Consider the following 14,110-nt stretch of genomic DNA (forward strand, 5'->3'; position numbering starts at 1 on the left):
GTTGGTGATCCAGCTTATTCTTTGATAGACGAGTGGGAATGGAACCTTGATCGCAGGAGTGGTGGAGGAACTGTTTTCAGGTACTGTCTGCTTCTCTGCATTTGTGTTGGTGGTAGCCTCAGGAGTGACGAAGTTTCAGTTATGTCTGCATTTTTTTCTGGCTCAACCGGACCATCCTTAGGCATTGGGGACCATCATAATGTGTTCCACTCCTAAGAGTGATGGCATTTGGCAGAAAAAACTAGCCAACTGAGCTAGTTGAGTCTCCAACATCTTGTTATGCGTGCCCAAATTTTCCAGTTGAGCTTTTGTGTCAGCTTGAAAAGCATTGAACCCCTTCTGCATCTGGAACATCATATTCTTCAACTCTGTCATGGCTGGGTCAGCAGGAGGAGCAGGTTTGGAGGTGCTTGATTCTTTTGAAAACCAGGTGGAGCTTTGTGAAGGTTGGTATTGTTGACCCTGTTGTTGAGGTGGATATGGTTGTTGAGGTTGAGGGTTCAACACATTAGTACTCCTATATGAGAGGTTGGGATGGTGTCTTAACCCAGGATTGTAGGTGTTGGAATAGGGGTTGAACTGGTTCCTAGGTTGTGACTGGAAAGCATTGACGGCCTCACAGTTATTTCCCAATGCAGGACACTCTTGAGAGTTGTGCCATGATATTCCACAAGCATCACATATATGCACATTATAGTTAGAAGCACTAGCCATCGCATTAACACGCATATGGGAGGAATCATTACCTAACTTCAGGGAGTCAATTTTCTGAGTTAGAGTAGCTAGTTGCCCAGACGTAGAGAAATGGCTTCAACATCATGTTTACACCCTTTTTCAAAGAGGAACGAATGGTAGAGGTTGATTAGATGCTAGCTTCTCCAAAAGTTCATACCCTTCCTCAATTGCTTTATCCATGAAGAACCCACCAGATGCTCATCAATTACCCGTCGTGTGTCTGCATCAACTCTAGTGTAGAAAATCTGACACAAGTACCACTGGTCCAACCCATGATGAGGACATAGACGCTGCAAATCCTTGAACCGCTCCCAAGCTTCATATAGAGATTCACCAGGATCTTGGGTGAAAGTAACTATGGTATGTCTCATATCTGCAGTTTTTGGGTAAGGGTACCACTTGATGAGGAAAATCTTGGAAAGTTCTGGCCAGGTGCTGATGGTGGAAGGCAGACGCAGAGAAAAACCAAATAGGAGGAGTTTCATCTCATCAGGAGTAACACCAGCTTGCTTCTGAGTAGCACAACACTGTAAAAATCTCTGCAGGTGCTGATTTGGGTCTTCAGATGGTAACCAGCGAACTGATTGTTCTGAACCATATTCAGAACATGAGACTTGATCTCAAAATTTGTAGCAGCAATAGTGGGCATCCGTACCCCAGTAGGCACGTTATCAGGAGATGGTTGCGCATAGTCTCTGAACGTTCAAGTAACATTCTCACCCATGTTGACAGTAATAGGTGTAATACTCCGTATTTTTGGAATTAATTCGTAATAATTAAGAAATACCAAGAAAATAATTAAAAGGTATTTTAATATTATTTACAGAATAATAAGAATATAATAATATTAATACGAGTCGATTGTGTTAATTTCGGATTTATAAAGGTTAAACCGAGTTCACCCGATCTAGAGTTACCACTTTTAGAAGGCTATAAAAAGGAAAAGAAGAGGAGAAAAATTTCAGAAACCCTAAATTTCTTCCTCTCCTTCCTCAGCCGTCACCCTACCTTTTCTTCTCTCTCCTCTCTCGCTGCTCTCCTCTTCTCTCTTGCTGCCCTCCTCTTCTCACTCGCTGTCCTCCCCTGTTCTCATCTCCCTCGCCGTGCCTTCTCGGATCCTCGTCGCATTGTGCGACGAGTGGCGCGGAAGCGTGTGCGAGCGAGTGTCGAGCAGTGCGAGTGTGTGTGCGACGAGGTGCTGCGAGCGCGAGACGAAGGCTGTGCGAGCGAAGGTTGTGCGAGAAGCTCGAAGGCTTCGCGAGCCTTCGACAGAGTTCGAGTAGGGCTGGCGCGAGGCTTGCGGTGAGCGACGAGAGATCTGGTGCGAGGCCGCTGCTGCTGCTGTGCGCGTTGTGCGACGAAGCTCGAAGCGTACGCGAGGCTGCTGCTGTACGAATCGAGGCTGGTTCGAGCGTAGCCGTGCGGCTGCTGTGGTAGTGCGCGAGTGTTGTGCGCCGTTGCCGGAAATCGGTCGCCGGAATTTGATTTCCGGCGAGCTTAACGGTATAAAACATTTTATATATTGAATATATTATATTAAGTTTAATTATAATTTATGTTTTCATAGTTATGTTAAATTATAATTAGTTAATTAATAATTCAAGTTAATGAGTTTATTTTACTGATCTGAGTATAATTGCGGATCTTATTTTCGGACATAATACTGGATTGGACCTAAGAGTTTTGGACATAAGATTTTGGACATAAAACATGGTTGGACTTATAATTTAATTGGTTTGGTAAAGATAGTGGACTAATGACACTAACTAATATTAGTATGCTCACTAGCCTTAATCCTTAAAAGACGTAAAACACTTTATAATAGAAAAATAACGAAAATTCACAAACAAGGGGTTTAGTTATCGTTTACGTCGAATTATTAAACCATATAGTCTTAGTTACGTAGTAGTTGTTAATATTACCAACGACGTAGCACTAAAGCTTTTATTTAACGGTTTAGGTCCCAATTTCATAAGCGGAACGTTCGATTAAGACAGCGAAAATTCTCCGTTACAAGGTACGTACGCGTACCAGTTTAATCCCAAGTATTAGTATCATGATTAGGTTGCAATCGATGTTATTGGAACCTAGAAGCATGATAGGGAACGTTTGATTGATTGAGATTGTCTGGTTAGACATTTGTAATTGAAATCGATATGTTGCATTGGAATGCGTAATTCTATCGTAGTATAAACAAGAGCATTTTAATCTATCCATAGTGTAACAAGGTTGTTACAAGAGATATGATTCGAGCATTGTAACTAAGAGGACAGGTAAATGATTCTATGCATCCATAGTGTAACAAGAGTGTTTCAAGAGATACGATTTGAGCATTTTAATGATGAGAACAGGTAATTGATTCTATGTATCCATAGTGTAACAAGATTGTTACAAGAGATACGATTTGAGCATTGTAACTAAGAGAACAGGTAAATGTTATATGTGGTTATGAAATGAATGGTTAATATTAAAATGAATTATGGCAATATCTTGTAGCTGGACTCCCTACAAGTGATGAACAATGGGGGGAGTGTGGGACTTGTCCTACGCTCCTACGCAGGCCTACTGTGACGACAGTAGTGTCCTTATATTTTTGACACTCAAGTAGGCGGAAGGTTCCGTTCGATCTTGGGGTATGCATACTAAGGTGATGGGTGTGAGACGGAACAAAACCGTATTTGCATTTCATCTAACAGACCTAGTGTCTGTTAAGGATTCAATAGCCCGTATGATTCTAGTAAGATGACGGTGCCCGTTCGATGCCAAATAAAGAATAAAGATTAAAGGTTAAAGGATGTAACATAGTGTAGCATCATGCTTAAGATTGTTCATGTGTGCATCATTTATGTTTACATGTATTCAATGGTTCATTACGTACTCAGCATAGTTGATTGTGTGTTATTATGTGTTTGATGAACTGCGATGAACCATTGATGCTACAATGGGGAGCAGACTAGGTGTGCTGGTGCTGCTGCATAATCTCGAGCATACGGGGACTAGGCTTGGGTATTTACATTAAAGCATTTTGAAAAAGTATTATTGGTTTTTCTAAGACTTATATAAATGGTTTGTGGTTTGAATGAAAGGGGTCATTGATGATTCCCGAGTTGTATTTATATTTTAATTCCGCTGCATTTTAGTTTTCAAGTTAATGTTTTAAGTTATCATAACTCTTATTATGCCTTGCGTTCCATCGCGGTGGTAACGCCCCTGAGGTCGACGCGACATAGCAGTGGTAGGCGCGTGTGGATTTCGGGGGTGTTACAAAACTGGTATCAGAGCCGAAGGCTCTGAATTTCAAAGACGTTTTAAAAACGATTTCAAAATGGGTAGTATGGGATAGGAGCATATAGAACATATTATGTTATGTGCATTAAGTCATAGGAATGATTGCAAATGTGATTTCGTTTCGTGTCTTGAACTCGAATGTGTTGTTTGATTGTTCAATTGAAGTTGCGAACGATTCTTGCAATATTCAAATATGAATAGGTTAAGAGGATGTACAAGGATGTTTCAAAAATGGTGTTGAATTAAAACCTTATTTTTGCGACAAAACTATTTACTTGCTTGAAACGATCGTTTTATCTCTTAAATACATATATATACATATATAGATATATGTTTGAAAACCTTTAAGGATACTTTATGATATTCCTTGTTATGGTTGTGACGTCTCATGTGAGATGTTTTGTTGCAAGTCAATAAAGACTTAATATTTGTTCGTGACAACTGCTTGCTATATGTGCAATGTGTATTGGTTAAGAAAGGACAGGATGATGTGTGTCACTGAGATAGCTATTATGTTATTTTCAGCGTAGAATGGTTCGGGGGAGGCACGCCTGAAACCTCTCTGAATATCGAGCAATCGATACGTGACTTGGTGCAAATCACTGCCAACCTAGCCCAAGGTCACAATCGTGAAGGGGATTTATCCGAAAAGGTTGCCCGTAGGAACCCACCAATACTGAATGGGAAAGGGGGACCTGAAGAATTAGAGAACTGGGTTGGGGAATTCGATAAACTTTTCTTCACCTTATCCTGCCCTGATGAGAAAACTGTGCCCTTAGCGAGCTACTACCTTCAGGGAGATGCTCATTTCTGGTGGACCCAAGCTAAGAGCAACCTCCTGAGTCAGCCTGGTTTTGGGTGGGAAACTTTCAAAAAGGCCTTAAGGGACAAATATTACCCTCCATACCTTAAGAAGCAGAAAGCCCAAGAATTTATGATGTTGGAACAAGGGACTCTGTCTGTTGAGGAGTACTATCGGAAATTCATCGAGCTGATGAGATTTGCCCCGGAAATAGCACCTACTGAGGAATCTAAAGCCTCACTTTCGAACTAGGACTTACCCTTGACCTGCAAGGAAGACTAGGGGGAGATACATTCACCTCTTTAGATCATGTGTTTGGCAAAGCTGCTCATCTTTATGCCATCAGGAAGAGAGAGGAAGGGGGTAAGCAGGGTGAGAAACGAAAGGATAATCCAAACCTGAGGTCCAGAAGTTTGAGAAGAAGCATAATGGGAACCAAAACCATCAAGACCCTCAAAGGAATTTCGGTAAGGGACCCAATAACAACAACGCTAATCCCAACAACAATAACCGCAATAACAACACCAATAACCGCAGATCTGAGCGTGTGTATAGGTGTAGAAAGTGCCCTAACAACCATCCTGGTAGAGACTGTGAGGGTAACAAGGTGGAATGTCGAGAATGCGGGAAATTGGGACATAGGGCATATGAGTGCTACTCGAAGAACAAACTGAACCCCAATGGCCAAAAGAATGGGAATTATGGGGACAAGCCCCGAAATGGAAACGGGAATGGAAATGGGGGAAGTGCTTACAATGGGAATTCTAACTACTCCAAGCCTTTAACCAACACCAACAATCAGGCATCTAATGGGAACAATGCAACCAATTCCCAAGATAAGGGCAAGGGGAAGCTGTATATGATTCGATAGAGAACAAGAGGCTCGAAGGGATGTTGTCTCGGGTACATTTTCTATCAACTCCACTCCTGTTAAAGTATTGTTTGATTCTGGAGCATCATTGTCATTTATTGCCCATTCAACTGTTAGGACTTTAACATTGATCGAGTCTGAGTCGATTTCTATGCCTATAGTCATTCCGTCTGGGAGACTGTTAATGCTCTAAAAGATTTCTAAAAGTGCCACTGAAAATAGGAGAGAGTTTCTTTCCTTCTGACCTGATAGAGTTTAACTTATCAAACCTAGACATTATTTTGGGGATGGATTGGCTTGGAAAGTACATGGCTAAGATAGACTGCGATGCGCAGAAAGTGGAACTGAGAGATCCTTTGGGAAAAAGAGTGTCATATAGGAGAATACCTCGAGAACCCGGGATTAAGGTGATCAATGCCTTACAACTTAAGAACTAGTAGACAAGGGATGGCCTCTCTTTATGTGTTCGGTGAGAAGAATTGAGGATGATCCGTTGAGGCCTGAGGATGTGCCAGTAGTCCGAGAGTTCCAGGATTTTTTCCTGAAGATATACCTGGTATGCCACCAAGGAGAGATGTAGAGTTCACCGTTGACCTAGTACCTGGGACTGGACCAATTTCGAAAGCCCCATATCGAATGGCTCCAGCAGAAATGAACGAGTTGAAAAACCATTGGAGGAACTACTAGACAAAGGGTATATTAGACCTAGCATGTCACCATGGGGAGCACCTGTCTTATTTGTGAAAAAGAAGGATGGTAGTTTGAGGTTGTGTATAGACTATCGAGAGTTGAACAATGTCACTGTGAAAAACAAGTACCCATTGCCTAGGATTGATGACTTGTTCGACCAACTTCAGGGTGCGGGGATGTTCTCCAAAATAGATTAAGGTCAGGTTACCATCAATTGAGGATTGTTGATCATGATATACCTAAGACTGCTTTCAGGACTAGATATGGCCACTATGAGTTTACGGTAATGCCTTTTGGGTTATCTAATGCACCTGCAGTTTTCATGGATCTTATGAATAGGATCTTTCGACCCTACCTCGACAATTTGTCGTTGTGTTCATAGACGATATACTGATCTATTCTAGGAGCAAGGAGGACCATGAGGGTCATTTGAGAGTCATTTTGCAGACACTTAGGGACAACCAACTATATGCGAAGTTTTCGAAGTGTGAATTTTGGTTGGAAAGAGTGTCATTTTTGGGTCACTTTGTCTCCAAGGAGGGTGTGTCAGTCGATCCTGCAAAGATCAAAGCCGTGAGTGAATGGCCTACTCCAAAGAATGTCACAGACATAAGAAGTTTCTTGGGTTTAGCCGGTTACTATAGGAGATTTGTGAAAGACTTCTCCAAAATAGCAAAACCCATGACCGCTTTGATGAAAAAGGATTGTAGGTTTAACTGGAATGAGGACAGTGAGAAAGCCTTTCAAACGCTCAAAGAAAGGTTAACATCAGCCCCTGTCCTAACCTTGCCTAGCGGGAATGAGGGATATGATGTGTATAGTGATGCGTCCAAGAATGGGTTGGGTTGTGTTCTTATGCAAAATGGGAAGGTCATAGCTTATGCGTCTCGCAGTTGAAGCCGTATGAAGTCAATTACCCAACACACGACTTAGAATTGGCCGCAATAGTGTTTGCCCTAAAAATCTGGAGACACTACCTTTACGGGGTGACTTGTCGAATCTTCACGATCACAAAAGTCTCAAATACATCTTCACCCAGAAAGACCTTAACATGAGACAGCGCAGATGGTTAGAGCTCATAAGGATATGACTTAGACATCCAGTACCATGAGGGTAAAGCCAACGTCGTTGCTGATGCGTTAAGTCGCAAGTCTAGCCATAGCCTGAATACATTAGTCGTTGCCCAAACTTTGTGAGGAGTTTTCTAGACTCCAGATAGAAGTTGTTCATGAAGGGGAGGTAGAAAGATTGCTGAGTGCCTTAACCATCGAGCCCAACTTTCTAGACGAAATAAGAGAGATCAACCTGGGGATGTGAAGCTTGAGCGAGTCAAAGCAAAGCTTAAGGAGGGAAAAGCAGAAGGGTTTGCGATCCATGAGGATGGAAGCATAAGATATAAGGGTAGGTGGTGTGTGCCACAAAAATGTGAAGAATTGAAACAAAAGATAATGGGTGAGGGTCATAACACGACTTATTCCGTCCACCCAGGGGGAATAAGTTATATAAGGACCTAAGAAGATGTTCTGGTGGCCTGGGATGAAAAGAGCAGTAGCTGAATTTGTTTCAAAATGTCTAACATGCCAGAAAGTCAAAAGTGAACACAAGAGACCTCAAGGAAAGATTCAACCTTTAGACATTCCGACATGGAAATGGGACTCATATCCATGGATTTCGTTGTAGCCTTACCTCGGAGTCGAGGAGGCAATAACACCATATGGGTGATAGTAGAAAGACTAACCAAAACAGCAAGGTTCATACCTATGAAAGATACGTGGAGTATGGAAGCCTTAGCCAAGGCCTATGTGAAAAATGTCATTCGATTGCATGGAGTACCCACGAGTATAGTATCAGATAGAGATTCGCGATTCCTTTCGAATTTCTGGAAAAAGGTTCAGGAAGCTTTTGGTAGTGAGCTATTGATGAGTACAGCTTTTCACCCAGCTACAGACGGTCAAACCGAAAGAACTATTCAACTTAGAGGACATGTTGAGAGCGTGTGCCTTAGAATACCAAGGATCATGGGAAGACCATTTGGACCTCATAGAATTCTCATACAACAACAGCTACCATGCTAGTATTAAGATGGCACCATTTGAAGCACTATATGGGAGAAAGTGTCGTAGCCCTTTGTGTTGGAATGACATTAGTGAGACTGTGGTGTTAGGACCTGAGATGATTCAGGAGACAATGGATCAGGTTCGATTCATTCAAGAAAAGATTAAGGCTGCACAGGACAGGCAGAAATCCTATGCGGATCAGAAGCGAAGGGATGAGAATTACGAAGTCGGGGAAAAAGTATTGCTTAAGGTGTCTCCAATGAAAGGAGTGATGCGATTGAAAAAGGGGAAGCTAAGCCCTAAATTCATAGGACCATATGAGATTCTGGCGAGAGTAGGCAAAGTCGCTTATCGCCTAGATTTGCCCAATAACTTAGAAAGGGTCCATAATGTGTTTCACGTATCCCAACTCCGGAGATACGTACCGGATGAGTCACATGTACTTGAACCGGAAAATGTCGAAATAGAGACGAACCTTATCTTATGAGGAGAAACCTGTCCAGATCCAAGACCGCAAGGTGCGTAGTACGAGGAATAAGGACACAGAATTGTCAAAGTGTTGTGGAGAAATCAAAATACTGAAGAAGCCACTTGGGAAGCCGAAGATGCAATGCGTCTGAAGTACCCTGAGCTTTTTCAAGAGGTACGTGAGTTACGGGGACGTAATTTTCTTTTAAGGGGGAAGAATGCGATAGAATTTCGCGCTTTCACCCTAAAGTATGTTAATTATGATAGTTATTTGTAATTATTGCTGATCTGTTGTGCGAACGTTAGAAAACGCTTATGAAATTTTGGGACTTAGAATTGCAAAAGATCGTGTTAAGACTGGCTACCTCCAAGTTTCGGGACGAAACTTCTTTTAAGGGGGAAAGCCTGTAATACTCCGTATTTTTGGAATTAATTCGTAATAATTAAGAAATACCAAGAAGTTAATAAAAAGGTATTTTAATATTATTTACAGAATAATAAGAATATAATAATATTAATACGAGTCGGTTGTGTTAATTTCGGATTTATAAAGGTTAAACCGAGTTCACCCGATCTAGAGTTACCACTTTTAGAAGGCTATAAAAAGGAAAAGAAGAGGAGAAAAATTTCAGAAACCCTAAATTTCTTCCTCTCCTTCCTCAGCCGTCACCCTACCTTTTCTTCTCTCTCCTCTTCGCTGCTCTCCTCTTCTCTCTTGCTGCCCTCCTCTTCTCACTCGTTGTCCTCCCCGTTCTCATCTCCCTCGCCGTGCCTTCTCGGATCCTCGTCGCATTGTGCGACGAGTGGCGCGGAAGCGTGTGCGAGCGAGTGTCGAGCAGTGCGAGTGTGTGTGCGACGAGGTGCTGCGAGCGCGAGACGAAGGCTGTGCGAGCGAAGGTTGTGCGAGAAGCTCGAAGGCTTCGCGAGCCTTCGACAGAGTTCGAGTAGGGCTGGCGCGAGGCTTGCGGTGAGCGACGAGAGATCTGGTGCGAGGCCGCTGCTGCTGCTGTGCGCGTTGTGCGACGAAGCTCGAAGCGTACGCGAGGCTGCTGCTGTACGAATCGAGGCTGGTTCGAGCGTAGCCGTGCGGCTGCTGTGGTAGTGCGCGAGTGTTGTGCGCCGTTGTCGGAAATCGGTCGCCGGAATTTGATTTCCGGCGAGCTTAAGGGTATAAAACATTTTATATATTGAATATATTATATTAAGTTTAATTATAATTTATGTTTTCATAGTTATGTTAAATTATAATTAGTTAATTAATAATTCAAGTTAATGAGTTTATTTTACTGATCTGAGTATAATTGCGGATCTTATTTTCGGACATAATACTGGATTGGACCTAAGAGTTTTGGACATAAGATTTTGGACATAAAACATGGTTGGACTTATAATTTAATTGGTTTGGTAAAGATAGTGGACTAATGACACTAACTAATATTAGTATGCTCACTAGCCTTAATCCTTAAAAGACGTTAAACACTTTATAATAGAAAAGTAACGAAAATTCACAAACAAGGGGTTTAGTTATCGTTTACGTCGAATTATTAAACCTTATAGTCTTAGTTACGTAGTAGTTGTTAATATTACCAACGACGTAGCACTAAAGCTTTTATTTAACGGTTTAGGTCCCAATTTAATAAGCGGAACGTTCGATTAAGACAGCGAAAATTCTCCGTTACAAGGTACGTACGCGTACCAGTTTAATCCCAAGTATTAGTATCATGATTAGGTTGCAATCGATGTTATTGGAACCTAGAAGTATGATAGGGAACGTTTGATTGATTGAGATTGTCTGGTTAGACATTTGTAATTGAAATCGATATGTTGCATTGGAATGCGTAATTCTATCGTAGTATAAACAAGAGCATTTTAAATCTATCCATAGTGTAACAAGGTTGTTACAAGAGATATGATTCGAGCATTGTAACTAAGAGGACAAGTAAATGATTCTATGTATCCATAGTGTAACAAGAGTGTTACAAGAGATACGATTTGAGCATTTTAATGATGAGAACAGGTAATTGATTCTATATATCCATAGTGTAACAAGAGTGTTACAAGAGATACGATTTGAGCATTGTAACTAAGAGAACAGGAAAATGATTATATGTGGTTATGAAATGAATGGTTAATATTAAAATGAATTATGGCAATATCTTGTAGCTGGACTCCCTACAAGTGATGAACAATGGGGGGAGTGTGGGACTTGTCCTACGCTCCTACGCAGGCCTACTGTGACGACAGTAGTGTCCTTATATTTTTGACACTCAAGTAGGCGGAAGGTTCCGTTCGATCTTGGGGTATGCATACTAAGGTGATGGGTGTGAGACGGAACAAAACCGTATTTGCATTTCATCTAACAGACCTAGTGTCTGTTAAGGATTCAGTAGCCCGTATGATTCTAGTAAGATGACGGTGCCCGTTCGATGCCAAATAAGGAATAAAGATTAAAGGTTAAAGGATGTAACATAGTGTATCATCATGCTTAAGATTGTTCATGTGTGCATCATTTATGTTTACATGTATTCAATGGTTCATTACGTACTCAGCATAGCTGATTGTGTGTTATTATGTGTTTGATGAACTGCGATGAACCATTGATGCTACAATGGGGAGCAGACTAGGTGTGCTGGTGCTGCTGCATAATCTCGAGCATACGGGGACTAGGCTTGGGTATTTACATTCAAAGCATTTTGAAATAAGTATTATTGGTTTTTCTAAGACTTATATAAATGGTTTGTGGTTTGAATGAAAGGGGTCATTGATGATTCCCGAGTTGTATTTATATTTTAATTCCGCTGCATTTTAGTTTTCAAGTTAATGTTTTAAGTTATCGTAACTCTTATTATGCCTTGCGTTCCATCGCGGCGGTAACGCCCCCGAGGTCGACGCGACGTAGTAGTGGTAGGCGCGTGTGGATTTCGGGGGTGTTACAATAGGTGAGGTGGGGGTTTCTTGGTGTGGGGAAGATGGTGGAGATGGTGTCTTTTGGGAGGGTGTCCCTGCTGTAACAGCCCGCTCTTCCGAGCTGCTAACGGAAACACACTCAATATCCATAAACAAGAATTAACTCAGAAATAAATCATTTCGCAGCGGAAAAATATCCTTAAATACACCAATAATTGAAATAAAATTCCCAAATATTATACAATGATATATAAATAACTATTCTCCAATCAACTAACTAGATACAAGCTTAATCCTTAATCTACGACGACATCATAATCTTGCTTCACTTCCAATTTCGAGCTCTGAATATCAAACCTGCAAATTCAGGGAGAAATACAAAACAAACAAAATTCCAAAATGAGTGGAAAACTCGTAACCTTTACTTGTGCCCGTTAAAAACATTTTATTTCTCAAATCGTTTTCATTTCTTATAACGCTGGCATAGCTCACTCTCTTAAACAATCAGTGGCAAGTACAGGCTTTGGACAAAGGACAAACGCTGCCTCCAAGGTTCGTTATGGAGCCCAGCAATACTACCCCCAAGGTTCGTTATGGAGCGTAGCCGACCGTATCAGGTCAAAAGAGTAACCATCCTCCACCCATACCTTGCCCACTTTCTATTTTCAGTTCATAAACTAAGCCAGCAAAACAGTTACGTATTCATAATCATCGAATAACGTTTCCAGAATCAACTCATAACATCATATTCATAACTATGGCCATAGTACGAACTTAAGTATTAAAAACAGAATAGAGATCCACAACACATGGGCATGAGTAAATGATTTTACTGAACATAAAAGTTACCTGAACGCATTCCAGTTCCAACAACACCTTCAATAATCTTCATCTCCATATGATTCAATTCCATAATCCTTCTCCAACAATTTACCTCATAACAATAACAGTAATCAATAACCAATCTTAACTAATCTAATTAACTTCTCTTAATACAACCACTATGCTAATCAAACTAATAAATCCCACAAATAAAAACTAACTAATTTAATAGCCTCTACACTTATCTTCAAATATATCAACTCTAACCACACAACATCAACCAGAATGCCACCCACCCAACAACACCTACTACAACGCATAATCAACAACAAAGCATCACCACCAACAGCAATAATATAACTGCAACACCAACAACCATAACAGCAACACCACCCCACCTCCACCACCAACAACGGAGCAAGAACCAATAACTACTACTCCTATAACTAAATTTAACAACAGTAACAACAGTGCGACAACGAGAACGGCAACAAACAACAGAGCAATAACAACAATAACAACATCAACTTGGGATTAATTAACAAATAAGAAAATTAGAATTTAAAGAGAAAAATAGAGAATAAACTAGTCTTTACCTCTGCTTCAAGAGCAGGGAAGACACGCACGGCATGGGAGCTCGATGCTCCGGCGAGGCCGCAAGGCACGGCAGCAGCGGTGCGCAACACCACTGGCCACGAACAAAAGAGGAAGGAGAGGAGAAAGCTCCGGCCAGACAGGGTGGCGACGCGGGCGACGAACCTCGGGTCTGCGGCAGGACAATTGAACGAAACAGGGGAGATGCGAACGGTGAAGAGAGCAAACGGAAGAACAGCAGCGACACAAAGTTGCGGTTGTTCGATGTGGCTCCGGCGGACTTAAAACACCGGCGAGGCAGGAGGGCTGAGCTCCGGCAGCAACCAACGAGATAAGATGAGAGAGGAAGAAAGGGTTTTAGGGGTTTGGGTTCTCACGGGGAGAGAGAGAGGGGAAATGGGTTTGATTTCTTTGGGGTTGGGTTTTATTTAACTAAACCGACAAAAGGAGGGTTACAAGACCAACTTTGATTTCCTATTTGGGCCAAATACCACTCAACTTAAACTTAAAATTCAAAATATATCAATAATAACTTCATAAAATTAAATAAGTATATATTTTACGAACACGACAATAAAATTCACATTCCACATCACAAATAAAATAATAATTTCCGAAACATAATTAACTTAATAAATATAATTATCATTAATAAAACGTTCTCAAAAACAGGGCTATTACACCTGCAGACAGCTTAGCTTGTTTAGTTTTCTTTCTGAGTCTACGAGCGATCTTTTCAATCTCTGGATCGAACGGGATGAGATTTGGAGATTTCAATTTCCTGCTCATACACCAAAAACACTAAAACAAAAGTGAGATGCTCCAAAGAACAGGTGTTCTTCAGAGTAGAGGTTAGTTTAATACTATAATTCAGAC

At 41.3% G+C, this 14,110-nt stretch overlaps 1 pseudogene; it reads left to right on the top strand.

Annotated features, from left to right (window-relative positions):
- Window positions 1-1,002: 1,002 nt before the first annotated feature.
- Window positions 1,003-1,116, top strand: LOC125499167 (small nucleolar RNA R71; annotated as a pseudogene).
- Window positions 1,117-14,110: the final 12,994 nt, after the last annotated feature.

This window comes from Beta vulgaris, chromosome 6, assembly GCF_026745355.1.
Source record: "Beta vulgaris subsp. vulgaris cultivar EL10 chromosome 6, EL10.2, whole genome shotgun sequence".
In the NCBI taxonomy this organism is placed as follows: domain Eukaryota; kingdom Viridiplantae; phylum Streptophyta; class Magnoliopsida; order Caryophyllales; family Amaranthaceae; genus Beta; species Beta vulgaris.